Source organism: Dendrobates tinctorius, unplaced genomic scaffold, assembly GCF_039654945.1.
Source record: "Dendrobates tinctorius isolate UK_male_01 unplaced genomic scaffold, ASM3965494v1 ptg000029l, whole genome shotgun sequence".
NCBI classification, from domain to species: Eukaryota; Metazoa; Chordata; class Amphibia; order Anura; family Dendrobatidae; genus Dendrobates; species Dendrobates tinctorius.
Window position 1 is genome coordinate 3747501 of NW_027361697.1, and position 13667 is coordinate 3761167.

The window sequence follows — 13667 nt, forward strand, 5'->3', positions numbered from 1 at the left end:
AACCCTTTTAAATAGGATCTTCCAGCGCTTTTCATATGTGTCGGTTTTAATAAATTATACTATTCTCCATATTGTATCAGTTCTGGAACTTTTCTTCGCGCCATGCATTGTACCATTCCTCCTTTATGACTCCTGGAAATATATCAATAAAATGATGACTAAAGGCCATATTCATCATATGTTGGGTTTTGAAATCACCCTTTTTTTTTTTTTTGCCTTGAGGAATTTATTAACTTTCTTTACACCAACATCTTTTAAAAATGGCACACATGATTCATCAATTTTGCCCAAAAGAGAGAGAACTAAAGTCATTTGCGCCAACATTTTTTGACTTTTTTTTTTTTAAAAGTTATGATTGATGAATAGATAGAAAACATCTGGAAACACCACTTCACAACGACAAACATAAATTGAAAGCAAACTCGTAAAATAGACTTTGAATAAGGTGCAAAAAAAAAAGCGCAAAAACAAATATGAACCAGACCTGTTAATAGTTGAAGGTGTGTCCCTAAATACCGTGACTCTGACCAATCAGCTTCAGATTGTGTAGTGACACGCCCTCTGGACTGGAAGGAGGGTAACACCGAGCTGACTTCTTATTCATGAATTTCCAGGAGGAATAACAGAGTTATGAGGAAATATGCTCCAGGATTGGTATTTCATGAGAAGTACAAGCAGTCGTTATAACGGATCTGTCTGGGGAGCCGTGGGTCCCCCTTAAAGGGAGGGATGATGGCAAAATGTTTATCTGATGGAAGCCTAATGGTAATGTCTGCACACAGCTGTAGAAGACGCTATTGTACGCCAAGAAAATATTTACTCTCTGGGCGCTGTTTTAGAAAATTGATTAAAGCGTCGGGTACATTATGTTGTATGTCGTTTTAATTAGTAATGAGGAGCTGTACCGTAGCTGCCGTTCTCGCACCGCGCTGCCTTCAGTGGGAAGCTACAAATTAAAGGGTCTGACGTCAAGTTTTTCCCATTTTAAATGAAGGTTTCAGCGTTTTATCCATTACTGGAATATTTGTAGGAAAGCGGAATTTGGCCAAAGATGGAAAACTTCCCGGCAGAACAAAACTCCGTGTTCTTGAAATTATGCATGGGAAACAATTATCATGTTAGTTTTTAGCAAGAACTTCCCTTTACCAACAACTATTTTCCATATAATCTATCAATGATTTATGACATAAGGCCGCCTAGAAGATTGATTCATCAGGAGAGTTATGAGAGTTACTGATTCTGGGGTCAGATGACATCACTGACTGACTCACTGTTAACTCAGTCTGCAGTCATCTACCTGCTGTGAAATATACAGGCTGCACAACTAGGTCAGAAAAGGCCTTAAAGGGGTTGTCCACCGCCTGGATCATCCCTTCTTAAATGTTGTATTCCCCTGTTTATTAAAGTTAAAAAAAGAAGAGTACGCGCCTTTTGCACCATTGTCATTACAGCGATGCCATAGTTATGCCACAGGAGCGCTGCAGCCAATTGACATCTGCTGTTGGGCTGCAGCGCTCACACCTTGCCCGGGACGTCTGAGTTTTGTCCAAGGAAAGTGTGAGCACTGCAGACCAGGAGCAACTGCTGATGGACTACAGTGTTCACATGACATAATGTAATGCAACTGGCGGGAGATCCAGGTGTGCCGCTGCAGGAGGGGAGTACCGGTTATTTTTGTTCTGTTTGCTTTTTTAATTTCAGACTTGGGAACACCATATTTAAGAAGGCATTGTCCAAAGTATTGGATAACCTCCTTAATGCCTGGCCGATTTGACTGACTTTTGCCTCTCTTTCAGCAGCCAAACGGCTAATTCAGTTTTTTAGTTATTTTTTTACAGTTCTTGTTTCACACACAATAGCCTGTTCAGTGAATTCTCCAGGTTATTACTGTCTTGTGGATACCTAATGTGTGTAGTTTTTTTTTTTCTTTTTTTTTTTTTTGTTACATGTACGTAATACAAATTATCTAGTTTGGCTGTTATCCGTACACTGGTGGTCCAAATTCTGCTCTTCTGGACACTTTACTGGCGTGACCTCTTGTCCGCCTGACCTTGTGGCGTCACTGGCGTGTCCGCCTGACCTTGTGGCGTCACTGGCGTGTCCGCCTGACCTTGTGGCGTCACTGGCGTGTCCGCCTGACCTTGTGGCGTCACTGGCGTGTCCGCCTGACCTTGTGGCGTCACTGGCGTGTCCGCCTGACCTTGTGGCGTCACTGGCGTGTCCGCCTGACCTTGTGGCGTCACTGGCGTGTCCGCCTGACCTTGTGGCGTCACTGGCGTGTCCGCCTGACCTTGTGGCGTCACTGGCGTGTCCGCCTGACCTTGTGGCGTCACTGGCGTGTCCGCCTGACCTTGTGGCGTCACTGGCGTGTCCGCCTGACCTTGTGGCGTCACTGGCGTGTCCGCCTGACCTTGTGGCGTCACTGGCGTGTCCGCCTGACCTTGTGGCGTCACTGGCGTGTCCGCCTGACCTTGTGGCGTCACTGGCGTGTCCGCCTGACCTTGTGGCGTCACTGGCGTGTCCGCCTGACCTTGTGGCGTCACTGGCGTGTCCGCCTGACCTTGTGGCGTCACTGGCGTGTCCGCCTGACCTTGTGGCGTCACTGGCGTGTCCGCCTGACCTTGTGGCGTCACTGGCGTGTCCGCCTGACCTTGTGGCGTCACTGGCGTGTCCGCCTGACCTTGTGGCGTCACTGGCGTGTCCGCCTGACCTTGTGGCGTCACTGGCGTGTCCGCCTGACCTTGTGGCGTCACTGGCGTGTCCGCCTGACCTTGTGGCGTCACTGGCGTGTCCGCCTGACCTTGTGGCGTCACTGGCGTGTCCGCCTGACCTTGTGGCGTCACTGGCGTGTCCGCCTGACCTTGTGGCGTCACTGGCGTGTCCGCCTGACCTTGTGGCGTCACTGGCGTGTCCGCCTGACCTTGTGGCGTCACTGGCGTGTCCGCCTGACCTTGTGGCGTCACTGGCGTGTCCGCCTGACCTTGTGGCGTCACTGGCGTGTCCGCCTGACCTTGTGGCGTCACTGGCGTGTCCGCCTGACCTTGTGGCGTCACTGGCGTGTCCGCCTGACCTTGTGGCGTCACTGGCGTGTCCGCCTGACCTTGTGGCGTCACTGGCGTGTCCGCCTGACCTTGTGGCGTCACTGGCGTGTCCGCCTGACCTTGTGGCGTCACTGGCGTGTCCGCCTGACCTTGTGGCGTCACTGGCGTGTCCGCCTGACCTTGTGGCGTCACTGGCGTGTCCGCCTGACCTTGTGGCGTCACTGGCGTGTCCGCCTGACCTTGTGGCGTCACTGGCGTGTCCGCCTGACCTTGTGGCGTCACTGGCGTGTCCGCCTGACCTTGTGGCGTCACTGGCGTGTCCGCCTGACCTTGTGGCGTCACTGGCGTGTCCGCCTGACCTTGTGGCGTCACTGGCGTGTCCGCCTGACCTTGTGGCGTGTCTGCCTGACCATGTGGCGTGTCTGCCTGACCATGTGGCGTGTCCGCCTGACCTTGTGGCGTGTCTGCCTGACCATGTGGCGTGTCTGCCTGACCATGTGGCGTGTCCGCCTGACCATGTGGCGTGTCCGCCTGACCATGTGGCGTGTCCGCCTGACCATGTGGCGTGTCCGCCTGACCATATCTGCCTTACCTTGTGGCGTGTCCGCCTGATCTTGTGACGTCACTGGTCTGTAGTCTTTCTAGAAAAAGGAGGGAAAAGGGAATTGTGAATTAAAATTTTTAGCTTTATTAGTTTATTTTATAATATTAGGGTGTGTGCACACGCTGCGGAATGCTCTGCGGATTTTTCCGCGCGGATTTAGTAAAATCTGCAGATAAATCCTATCTGCGGATTAGCCTGCGGGTTTGCCCTTCGGCTTAGCCTGCGCGTTTGCCCTGTGGTTTATCATTTCTACAATGCAGCAGAATCCGCAGAAAGAATTGACATGTCAATTCTTTCTGCGGATTTGAAACCGCAGCAAATCCATGCGGAAAATTCCGCAGCGTCTGCACAGTGGTTTTCATTTTGCATAGAAAATAAAGGTACTGTACAATGCAGCAGAAACTGCTGCGGATCCGCAGGACCAAATCTGCTGCGGATCCGCAGCTTGTGCACACACCCTTAAAATTAAATGACCATACACCCACTGGGGATGCATATTGGATCTTCGTGTGTGATTGGTTATGTTATAAGCATCACTAGGATCCGCTAGATCCCGATCATATTTAGTAATTCTGATATACCGTAGGGGTATGGAATATAACAAGCCCTATGCTCAATGAGTAAAAGACATGAAACATTAATACACATGGATTAATAACGAGACAGTGCGGCATAATCATGTCCTGTGAATCCAACCTATCTGTGGTGGTGTCCACCGGTGTGAACTTGTCCTAGAGAGTTGACCCCTTGTGTGTAGTCTTTCTGCTTGCTCCTGGAGGACACCTCGCTCACCGGCTCCTTCTTCCCGGAATGTGCCATGACCGCAGCTATTTGCACATGCCTGTCCTGAATCTCTTCACACAAGGCCATCACTTTTTGCCCAGTGTGAGTGATAAGGGAACTCCAGACCTCATGGTGTCTGTAGGGCAGGAGCCCAGAGACTCCTGTGTTTTATGATGGAGGTTTATGAGCAGGCTGAGGTTCTCTGGTAGAGCAATGTTGGCGGGTTTACTACCTCCAGTCCTGGCGCCTGTGGCTTTGCTTCTGCTTCTATGATTTTACGTGGATGGTCGAGACAGCTGTTGCAGAGATAGCTGTGATTTATGGGGTCATGACAGGTTCTGTAAGAATAATGGACCTTCACCTTAGGAAGAAACACCTGAGTGCTGAATGTTGCCTTACAGTAGCACAGTGCCGGGGGTGGACAAATTCAACCAGAACAATTGTTTGCCGGGTGAAATTTCATAACGAACCATCATTTTAGCCCAAAAATGGCAGACTGTCTATAAAGAAGTCAGCTTGGAAAGATTGTTCGTTCTTCTCGGACCGTCACTCTACAGATTTGGCCATTGTCATGATGTAACATGCGTATGACTTTGTAGCCATCATTTGGTCGACCATCCTCCCAATTTTGCCTACTGGTATAGAGACCATTTACACAATGTGAAGTTTACATGTATAGGTAAAGTTACTCTTTGGAAGAACCAATATCCTTCAAATTGTGGTTTTGGTTCACAAGTGGCCTCCATCACACCTGTAGATATGTGTGGTTTTGTTAACTCCATCACCCACAACAAGTTAAAATTTGTTTTTGGTGAACACGTCTGTCTAATATTTCCAGAAGCAGTCCAATTCTCATCTTCTGTAACTTGCCATCCACTCTGTTTGAGTGGTCAGTTCCTATTCGTTAGGAGTTTGCCAGCACAATAGGTGCCGGACTTCCTTTCCTGCAACTTTTCTGCATGCATTGCTCATGACTTTGTCCAGTGAGTCGCCTACTTAGCACTGACTGCCCGCCTTTCTTTTATTTGCGCCTGTATAAAGTTTAGCAGACAGGAGAGCAGGAGCATCCCTCTCTTCCATCACGACGTCCCTGTTGCTAGAGACGAATTACATTTGACAACAGGCGGAGGACAGCAGGTTAGATGCCTAGTGGCCAGCACTTCGGAGTGATTTTTCAAGAACGAGACAGTATCAAGAGTGACTTTGATGAAAAGTACGACAAAAATTCCTATAATCAAGCACCAGAACTCCTCATAATCCAGCAGAAGGGGATGATGTCCTTAATGCTGGATTATTAGCATGTTAGGCTGGTTTCACACTTGCGTTTTTTTGCGCTGTATTTTAGCGCTAAAAAACGCATGCGCTTTTTTCCCTATATTTTGCATGGGATGCGCTTATGTGCGCATAGACATGCGTTTGTATGCGTTTTTACGCGCATACATTTTTTTGTGGTGTGCGCTCGGGCGCACAAAATGCATCCTGTTGCATTTTTTGGGCGTCCGACTTGCCTCAAAAAAACGCATGCGCGCGCAATGCGTTTTTTACAGCAAGACACCCATTATAAGTCTATGGGTGCGCATATGTGCGCATTGGCATGCTCATGTATGCGTTTTTTTGCGCATGCGTTTTTTTGTTGACCATTGGTTAGACAATGGAAATTAGGGGTTTGTGTTAGAGTTAGGGTTAGTTAAGGAGGGTTAGGGTTTGGGTTAGGGTTAGTATGGTTTGGTTAAGGGTTAGGGTTTAGGGTTAGTTAGGGGTTAGGGTTTGGGTTAGCAGGGTTTGGTTAAGGGTTAGGGTTAGTATGGTTTGGTCAGGGTTAGGGTATGGTTTGGTTAAGGGTTAGGATATGGTTTTGTTAAGGGTTAGGGTTAGTAAAGTCATGGTTTGGGTTAGTGTGAGGGGCCAACTAATGTTGGAAAAAAACGCAAACGCAGTAAAAACGCATAAAAACGCTGCGTTTTTTTCATGCATGCTCATAAAAATGCTTGAAAAAAACGCAGCATTCGTATGCGTTTTTTCCATGCGTTTTTTTGCGGGAAAAACGCGCTGCAAAACAAAGCAAGTGTGAAAGTAGCCTTACCCGATAGTTTGACACTGCTGACAAGTCTTTTGGGGGGGGTTTGACAACTCTTCTATTTGAGGAAATGGCCAGAGTATAGAAGAATGTGCTATTTTATGTGTCCTGTTTTGTTTGTTTTGATGTTTAATCAGAATTATAATCTTGCTGATGTTTTGATCTGTGTTAATGATTGAAAGATTAGGTTGGATGTTATCCCGAGAATGCTACACTAAAACATTTCTTTCTGAGGCTCCCGGTCATCAGGGCTGCAGCCGGCTGGAATTACTGTGCCGTCAGATCAAGGTCAGTGTAAATGGGCCAGCCTGGGTTTAAGGGCAGAACCTGGATTATGTCTGACGGGTTCATTGTCCAAATATCATCTGCAAATTGCACTCCCGATGCATGTGATCCAGATGGATGGAACAGCAGTATACCTGTGACTATAATGCTGCAACGATAGACTATACTGCAAATTCTAAGACAGGTAACTCCAAGAACTAGTTTGGAAACCTTAACATTTGCCCAGATGCACACCTCCATTTCCTTAATCTGGATTATTATGTGGTGACGGCGATGCCGGCCTGCATACAGGATGCCAAGCGGTACGACGTGCCAAACTATCATGAATATTTTATGCCACCCACCAACGAGAACAACAATGGCTATTGTTACTACAAGAACATAACCGGCAAAACTATTGATTCACCTTTTTACTCGATGACACACACAAGGTAGAAAATTGTGCTACTGGTTTAACTAATGTGATTGGGAGCACGCCAAAGGCTCAGCCCATCCTTAAAGGGAATCTGTCAGGTATGTACACATGATGTCTTTTAGACAAGTTTTTCGAGCAGGCGGTCGTTTCTCGGTAGTATATTTTTTTTGCCCATTTTCGCAGCACATCCCTGTCTTTATGACATCATGATGGATCACTAAAAGCATCATCTGGCCCCCCCCTTTAACACCACTGCATGTGGTCATGTCACAGGAGATGATGGCTGGGATGATGGTGATGGCTGGGATGATGGTAATAGTTGGGGATGGTGATGGCTGGGATGATGGTGATGGCTGGGATGATGGTGATGGCTGGGATGATGGTGATGGCTGGGATGATGGTGATGGCTGGGATGATGGTAATAGTTGGGGATGGTGATGGCTGGGATGATGGTGATGGTTGGGGATGGTGATGGCTGGGGTGATGGCTGGGGATGGTGATGGTTGGGAATGCTGATGGTTGGTGATGGCGGCGATGACGACTTCAACATTTTTTTTTTTAAAAGTCAAGATACATGCAAACAACAAGGTGATTGATAAATAGCTGGCAGCCGTAGTGCTGAAGATAAGCAAACCAGTTTACTTATATATTTATGGAGAATCCCTTTAATATATGTAATAAATCCAATGTTTGGCCAGGTAATTTCTGCATTTCTTTGTGGGAACTGCTGTAATTCTAGGATCACACGCATATACCCATGGGCTATTTACAATTTTTTAAAGGTCATGAATGGAGACCTAGGGGAAACTTTAGGTTGTGAGCTCCTTTTGTGGGAAGCGTCTGATATGAATGAATGCCTCCTCTGTAAATATATCGACTGGCGCTAATCAAATAACGTCACCAGTACCGTCACTGCCAAATATCTGTCTCCCGCTTCCACGTGATGCCAACCATCACGATGCTTCTACTCTAATCATATAACACTTTTTATGTTATTCAGAGCAACTGAAAAAAAAAAAACCAAAACAAAATACGGTATCCTAAAACAATGGCAGCAGCTGTTATAAAGGATCTGTCTACAGTAGATGGTTTACGGTAGGTGGCTCCGATAGTGTTACAACCTGATTGAAATTATAGACAGCATTATATTTTTGTTGCTTGCATTACTGCTTTTCTCCAGCAGTTCCACAGACAATGAATATGGTAGAGGGTGAGCTTGACGAGGCTCTGCAGACCCTGGGTCCCTGAGACATTGGTGGGGTGATTGTTGGGTTCCCAGTGGTCAGAAACTAATGGATAGGGGATAGCCTACTTCCTTGGGAATAGCGCTTTAAAAACACTGTCAGCAGCACAGACCCTGAAAACTAGTGATAGGAAGGTAGGAGGCATTTCGCGGGGCTGCTAACCAACTGATTACCGACATGGCCAGTTGACCAGGTCCTGTAAATCAACTCTTGTGTTGAACATACCTGTTGTGTGCGATTTTAGAAGTAGCATGATGGAGAAGGTGAAATTTCAATCTGGAGTGCAACTCTACTGCAAGTGTCCAGTGGGCGGTCCTTGACTCTCAGCAGTAAGCACTCCACAACCCTTACCAGGGATGGCTGCTCTGCTATTTTTGGAACTCGTGCAGAAGTGAATGGAGCGAGATGGACAAACGTGACCACCTCTCCATTCGCATGAGACGGGGCCCTCTTTGACCTAATTTTAAGAGAGCGAAATGTCACTTTAATTACATGATGCTGTACATGTGAAAAAAAGGCAGAAGTATGTGACATATGATATCACACCAGTGAAATACACATGACTTAATCTCAGTAGTTGGAACTTCTTGCCAATAAACTTTGCTGTAAAATCGCTACAAAACCATAGAGACTATTAGTGCAGTGTGTGATATAGAAATACTCCCCGCTGCAGCGTAAGACCCTCTGCGCGTCCCACCTGCTACGCTCACTCCACACTACATGCGGATAAGGTGGTGATCAATGATCTGTGTAATGACATGCATCCTCATCTCGTCCTTGGGGTGGTGATCGCAGACTGCTGCAGTGGAGACAGAAACTCCATCGTTTCTCCCCAAGAAACCCGAGAGATCATCATGGACGGTGCCAATCATTGATACCGGCAGATTTCCGTATGTATCTTTTTTGTCTTATATTTTTTATTTGCAATTTAATTGCCCCGTAAATGTTTGCTTTTATCGCTCGCTCCAGGTGACCTCTGCAATTTCACTTACAAGTTCTCCGTACCTAGAGCAGTTCTGCTTCATTACTTTTAATTAACGCTTTGAATGTATTTCATTAGCTCCGACCTCGTCAGCTGATCTCCATGTTTGATGTGAGCCGTCCGTATCTCGCTGTCGCAGAGGGTGAAGGCTCTCGGCCCCCAGGAGCATTGCTATTGCAGATTAGGATGAGTGGCAATATTGGGGGGTCTCGTGTTCCCGCTGTACATTAAATTCAGCCTTCTTTCTTCTGCCTTGCTCAATGCTTATCTCCTTGCCCACCTTGGGGTTTGCTCTTAAGGCATAATTGTTTGTTTTGTAGATTAGAGTGGTCCTCCGTGACCGACAGTCTCCACCGGGACATTTTCTCTATTTTTCCATTGTACAATAACCTTTTACGTGTTAGAAACACATTGCTGCTTTCTTCTAGGAACGGTACCACGGTGTTGACAGGTTGTGTTTTAAAGGGGTACAAATAAGTGATTTCACCTGGATCCCCCAATGATCACCAGGTTGAGCATGTGCCAACTTGCTATGTCAAAGTCGATGGCATTGCATTCAGCTGGCTCATTCAGCAGATAACTCAAGCCCAGCGTACTTGTGTTTTCAACTAAGAGGAGAAAGCCGCTGTCACACACCTCTGGCAGTGGCTTTTGCCTGCTGAAAACAAAAGGATTGGGCTCTGGATTTCCAGCTTCTCTCCTTTGATATAATCATACACATCAAATGGCCGGCCGATCTCACGGACTATCCTCCAATGTGCATGAAGGCTTAAAGTGTACCTTGCATAGCGACACTGGCTCCTGCGCCATCCGACTGTGCAGGGAAAAGAGGAGATCCAGCGCAACCTTTAATTCTCAGGATTGCTGGGGCTCCCAGGGTTCAGGCTCCTGACTGGTTACTAGCATTATGCCACCTCAGTACCAGATGAAAATGCCCCTATCAGATGGAACACCTCTTGAGATTTTGTTCTCCCAAAAAGAAATTACAAAAAAATAGCCATTCATTATCCCAGCTGTTTTCTGGTGGAAAAGCTCCTTCAGTCATCTTCTAAGGAAAGACCTGGCAGCACACAACATGGCGCCTTTATGACCACTAATAATTTTTGTTCTTGGCGAAGGCTCTTGTATATGACTTGTATGAGGGCGTGGAACAGATCTAGTTATTCTTTCGATATGTGCATTGTCTTCCCGCATTGTTTTGGTTTCCACCTGTAAGGAAGCGCCAGGTGTGTCATGTCACGGAGATGCAGAAGAGACAATCCACCGATTATTGGGTAACGACAATGAGCATTTTCAGCTTCTGATGCTGATGAGGAACATATCTTTGGTGCCTTTTATTACATCTTCATTTTATGTGTGAATTTAGACAATTGGGGGCTGAGATTTTCTGGATTTCCTGTAGATGATCCATTGCATAGCCTATCTCAAGCCCAACTTAAGAATTGTCTGCTAAGCCTGGCCCTTACTAAGTTATGTAATAATCTGATCTTGAAAAAAATCTTTTTCAGGGGTTTGTGATCAGATGTGATCCTTTTTATTGTTAGGGAATGATGCTAACCAGCTTTTACCCTTGCACCAAATCTAAAGCCCCCCCCCCACACACACACGTTTGATGGCTGTCGGACGATCGTTGGACCGGCAGCAATCTCTCTTTACTTTCCCATATACCCCAGCGTTCAGTCTGCCGAGCCCTCCTGTGTTCTGTGTGAAAGAGTTGCTGCCAGACATCTAAAGTACCAAATCGGACATGCCAGGTCCTTATCGCCCCCGACAATCATCAGTCAGGGGTCCGTACACACATGAAACTATTGGCTGAGCCCATCGATATCAGCGGCTTCAGAAGATGTTAAGCTGATTTGTTTTATGGATATTTGAACTTGGCTTTAAATCCCCCATATTGAAGTATCATGGATGTCTGAATTTGGCATAAAGGAGAAAGACCTTTTACTCCACAATTGGCCTTTTAAATGCGTATTATTAATTAAAATGGTTGTCCCTTAATCAAGTTTTACCACCTTTCCATAGGATAAATGATAAATCTATGAGCATTCAGGGTACTATTCATAAAACCCCCCCATTGATCCTGTCAACAGGGGCCCTAAAATCCCATGTCATTGGACTGGTAGTGAGCATGGGCGATCACCATTCCTATACACCCATTCACATAGAATCCCCATTTTCATGAGTTGTGGAGGTCCCAAAAGTCAAACCCCCAGCAGTCATACACTTATCACCTATCCTGTGAGTGTTCCCCTATGGCCAGTTATGGAGTATTTGTCAGCGTAGTGTTACGGATCGATCCGTATCGCCTGCTACTGGTACTAATGTTATGACATTTTCGGCTCTATGAAGCCTTGATTCACCTTTGTACTTTGTACCTGTGGGGTCAGACTTTATGGTCGGATTAGATGAATGTGTCCTTGTTCTGCAATAGCCATAAAAGTTTGTGGCGGCTCCTTAATGTGATGGGAAGTGGCGGCTAGTGAAATCTCATTCCTAGTTTATGGGCTATTAAATTGACAAAAAGGCTCATTGAGATGACTTATATCCTATAAGTTAGAGAACACGTCTTAATAAACTTAATATAGAGGTCTAAGGAGTAATGTTTCACCCTGTGGAGAGCGACATGTCAAGCCTGGCATGTCAGCGTGAGGAGACTTAAAAGCCATGCATGCTCCTCTGGGAATGAACGCTGCCTTGTGCTACCCGTCTAATCAGTCTGCCCCTGCAGGAAGCTTTATGCCATCCAGTAGTTAAAGGTCCACTGACTGGTCACACTCCACTTACCAGTATCGAAGCTGCGGCCACAAGAAATGAGGTGGGAAAACTTTCAGGCTACATTTAGTGATGCCTGGCTAATCTGATCTGTCCCTCTGGCAGCCTGGTGCCACCCTCCATAGGATTTTTTGTCTTCCTGCGTGACCCATCACGTAATAAAATACGGTAGGTTCAGCATTACCCTTCAAGTTAAAACAGAAATGTGACCCTCTCTGTGCTGACACTTGGCCAACGCTGAACTGCATCTGTAGACATTTTAGTGGAATTTTGTGGAACACTACATTATATTATTAGTGCTAATGAACTTCTTGGATCGCTTTTATTTCTTCTTTCCCAGCACATAAGTACAAGAAATTCTGCCAGGCTCGATTTTAAAGTTTTTGGTATACGGCATATGTGATGGGGGAAAAAAAAATGTTTTTGCCTTGAACTAGTTATAGTGAAGGTTTCATCACCAGACAGTTTACCTATATGTGTGTGTGTATATATATATATATATATATATATATATATATATATATATATATATACACATATATATAGTACAGACCAAAAGTTTGGACACACCTTCTCATTCAAAGAGTTTTCTTTATTTTCATGACTATGAAAATTGTAGATTCACTCTAAAGGCATCAAAACTATGATTTAACACATGTGGAATTATATAATTAACAAAAAAGTGTGAAACAACTGAAAATATGTCATATGCTAGGCTCTTCAAAGTAGCCACCTTTTTGCATTGATTACTGCTTTGCACACTCTTGGCATTCTCATGATGAGCTTCAAGAGGTAGTCACCAGAAATGGTCTTCCAACAGTCTTGAAGGAGTTCCCAGAGATGCTTAGCACTTGTTGGCCCTTTTGCCTTCACTCTGCGGTCCAGCTCACCCCAAACCATCTCCATTGGGTTCAGGTCTGGTGACTGTGGAGGCCAGGTCATCTGGCGTAGCACCCCATCACTCTCCTTCTTGGTCAAATAGCCCTTACACAGCCTGGAGGTGTGTTTGAGGTCATTGTCCTGTTGAAAAATAAATGATGGTCCAACTAAACGCAAACAGGATGGAATAGCATGCCGCTGCAAGATGCTGTGGTAGCGATGCTGGTTCAGTATGCCTTCAATTTTGAATAAATCCCCAACAGTGTCACCAGCAAAGCACCCCCACACCATAACACCTCCTCCTCCATGCTTCACGATGGGAACCAGGCATGTAGAGTCCTTCCGTTCACCATTTCTGCATTGCACAAAGACACGGTGGTTGGAACCAAAGATCTCAAATTTGGACTTATCAGACCAAAGCACAGATTCTTCGTCCTTACAGGCTGGCACTATGGCATTCTTCGTCCTTACAGCCTGGCACTATGGCATTCTTCGTCCTTACAGCCTGGCACTATGGCATTTTTCGTCCTTACAGCCTGGCACTATGGCATTTTTCGTCCTTACAGCCTGGCACTATGGCAT

The 13667-nt window shown here is 46.0% G+C and overlaps 1 protein-coding gene across 3 annotated transcripts in view; it reads left to right on the forward strand.

Annotated features, from left to right (window-relative positions):
• Positions 1–13667, forward strand: part of RASAL2 (RAS protein activator like 2) — a 284068-nt gene that overhangs the window by 34072 nt on the left and 236329 nt on the right. The window lies entirely within an intron of this gene.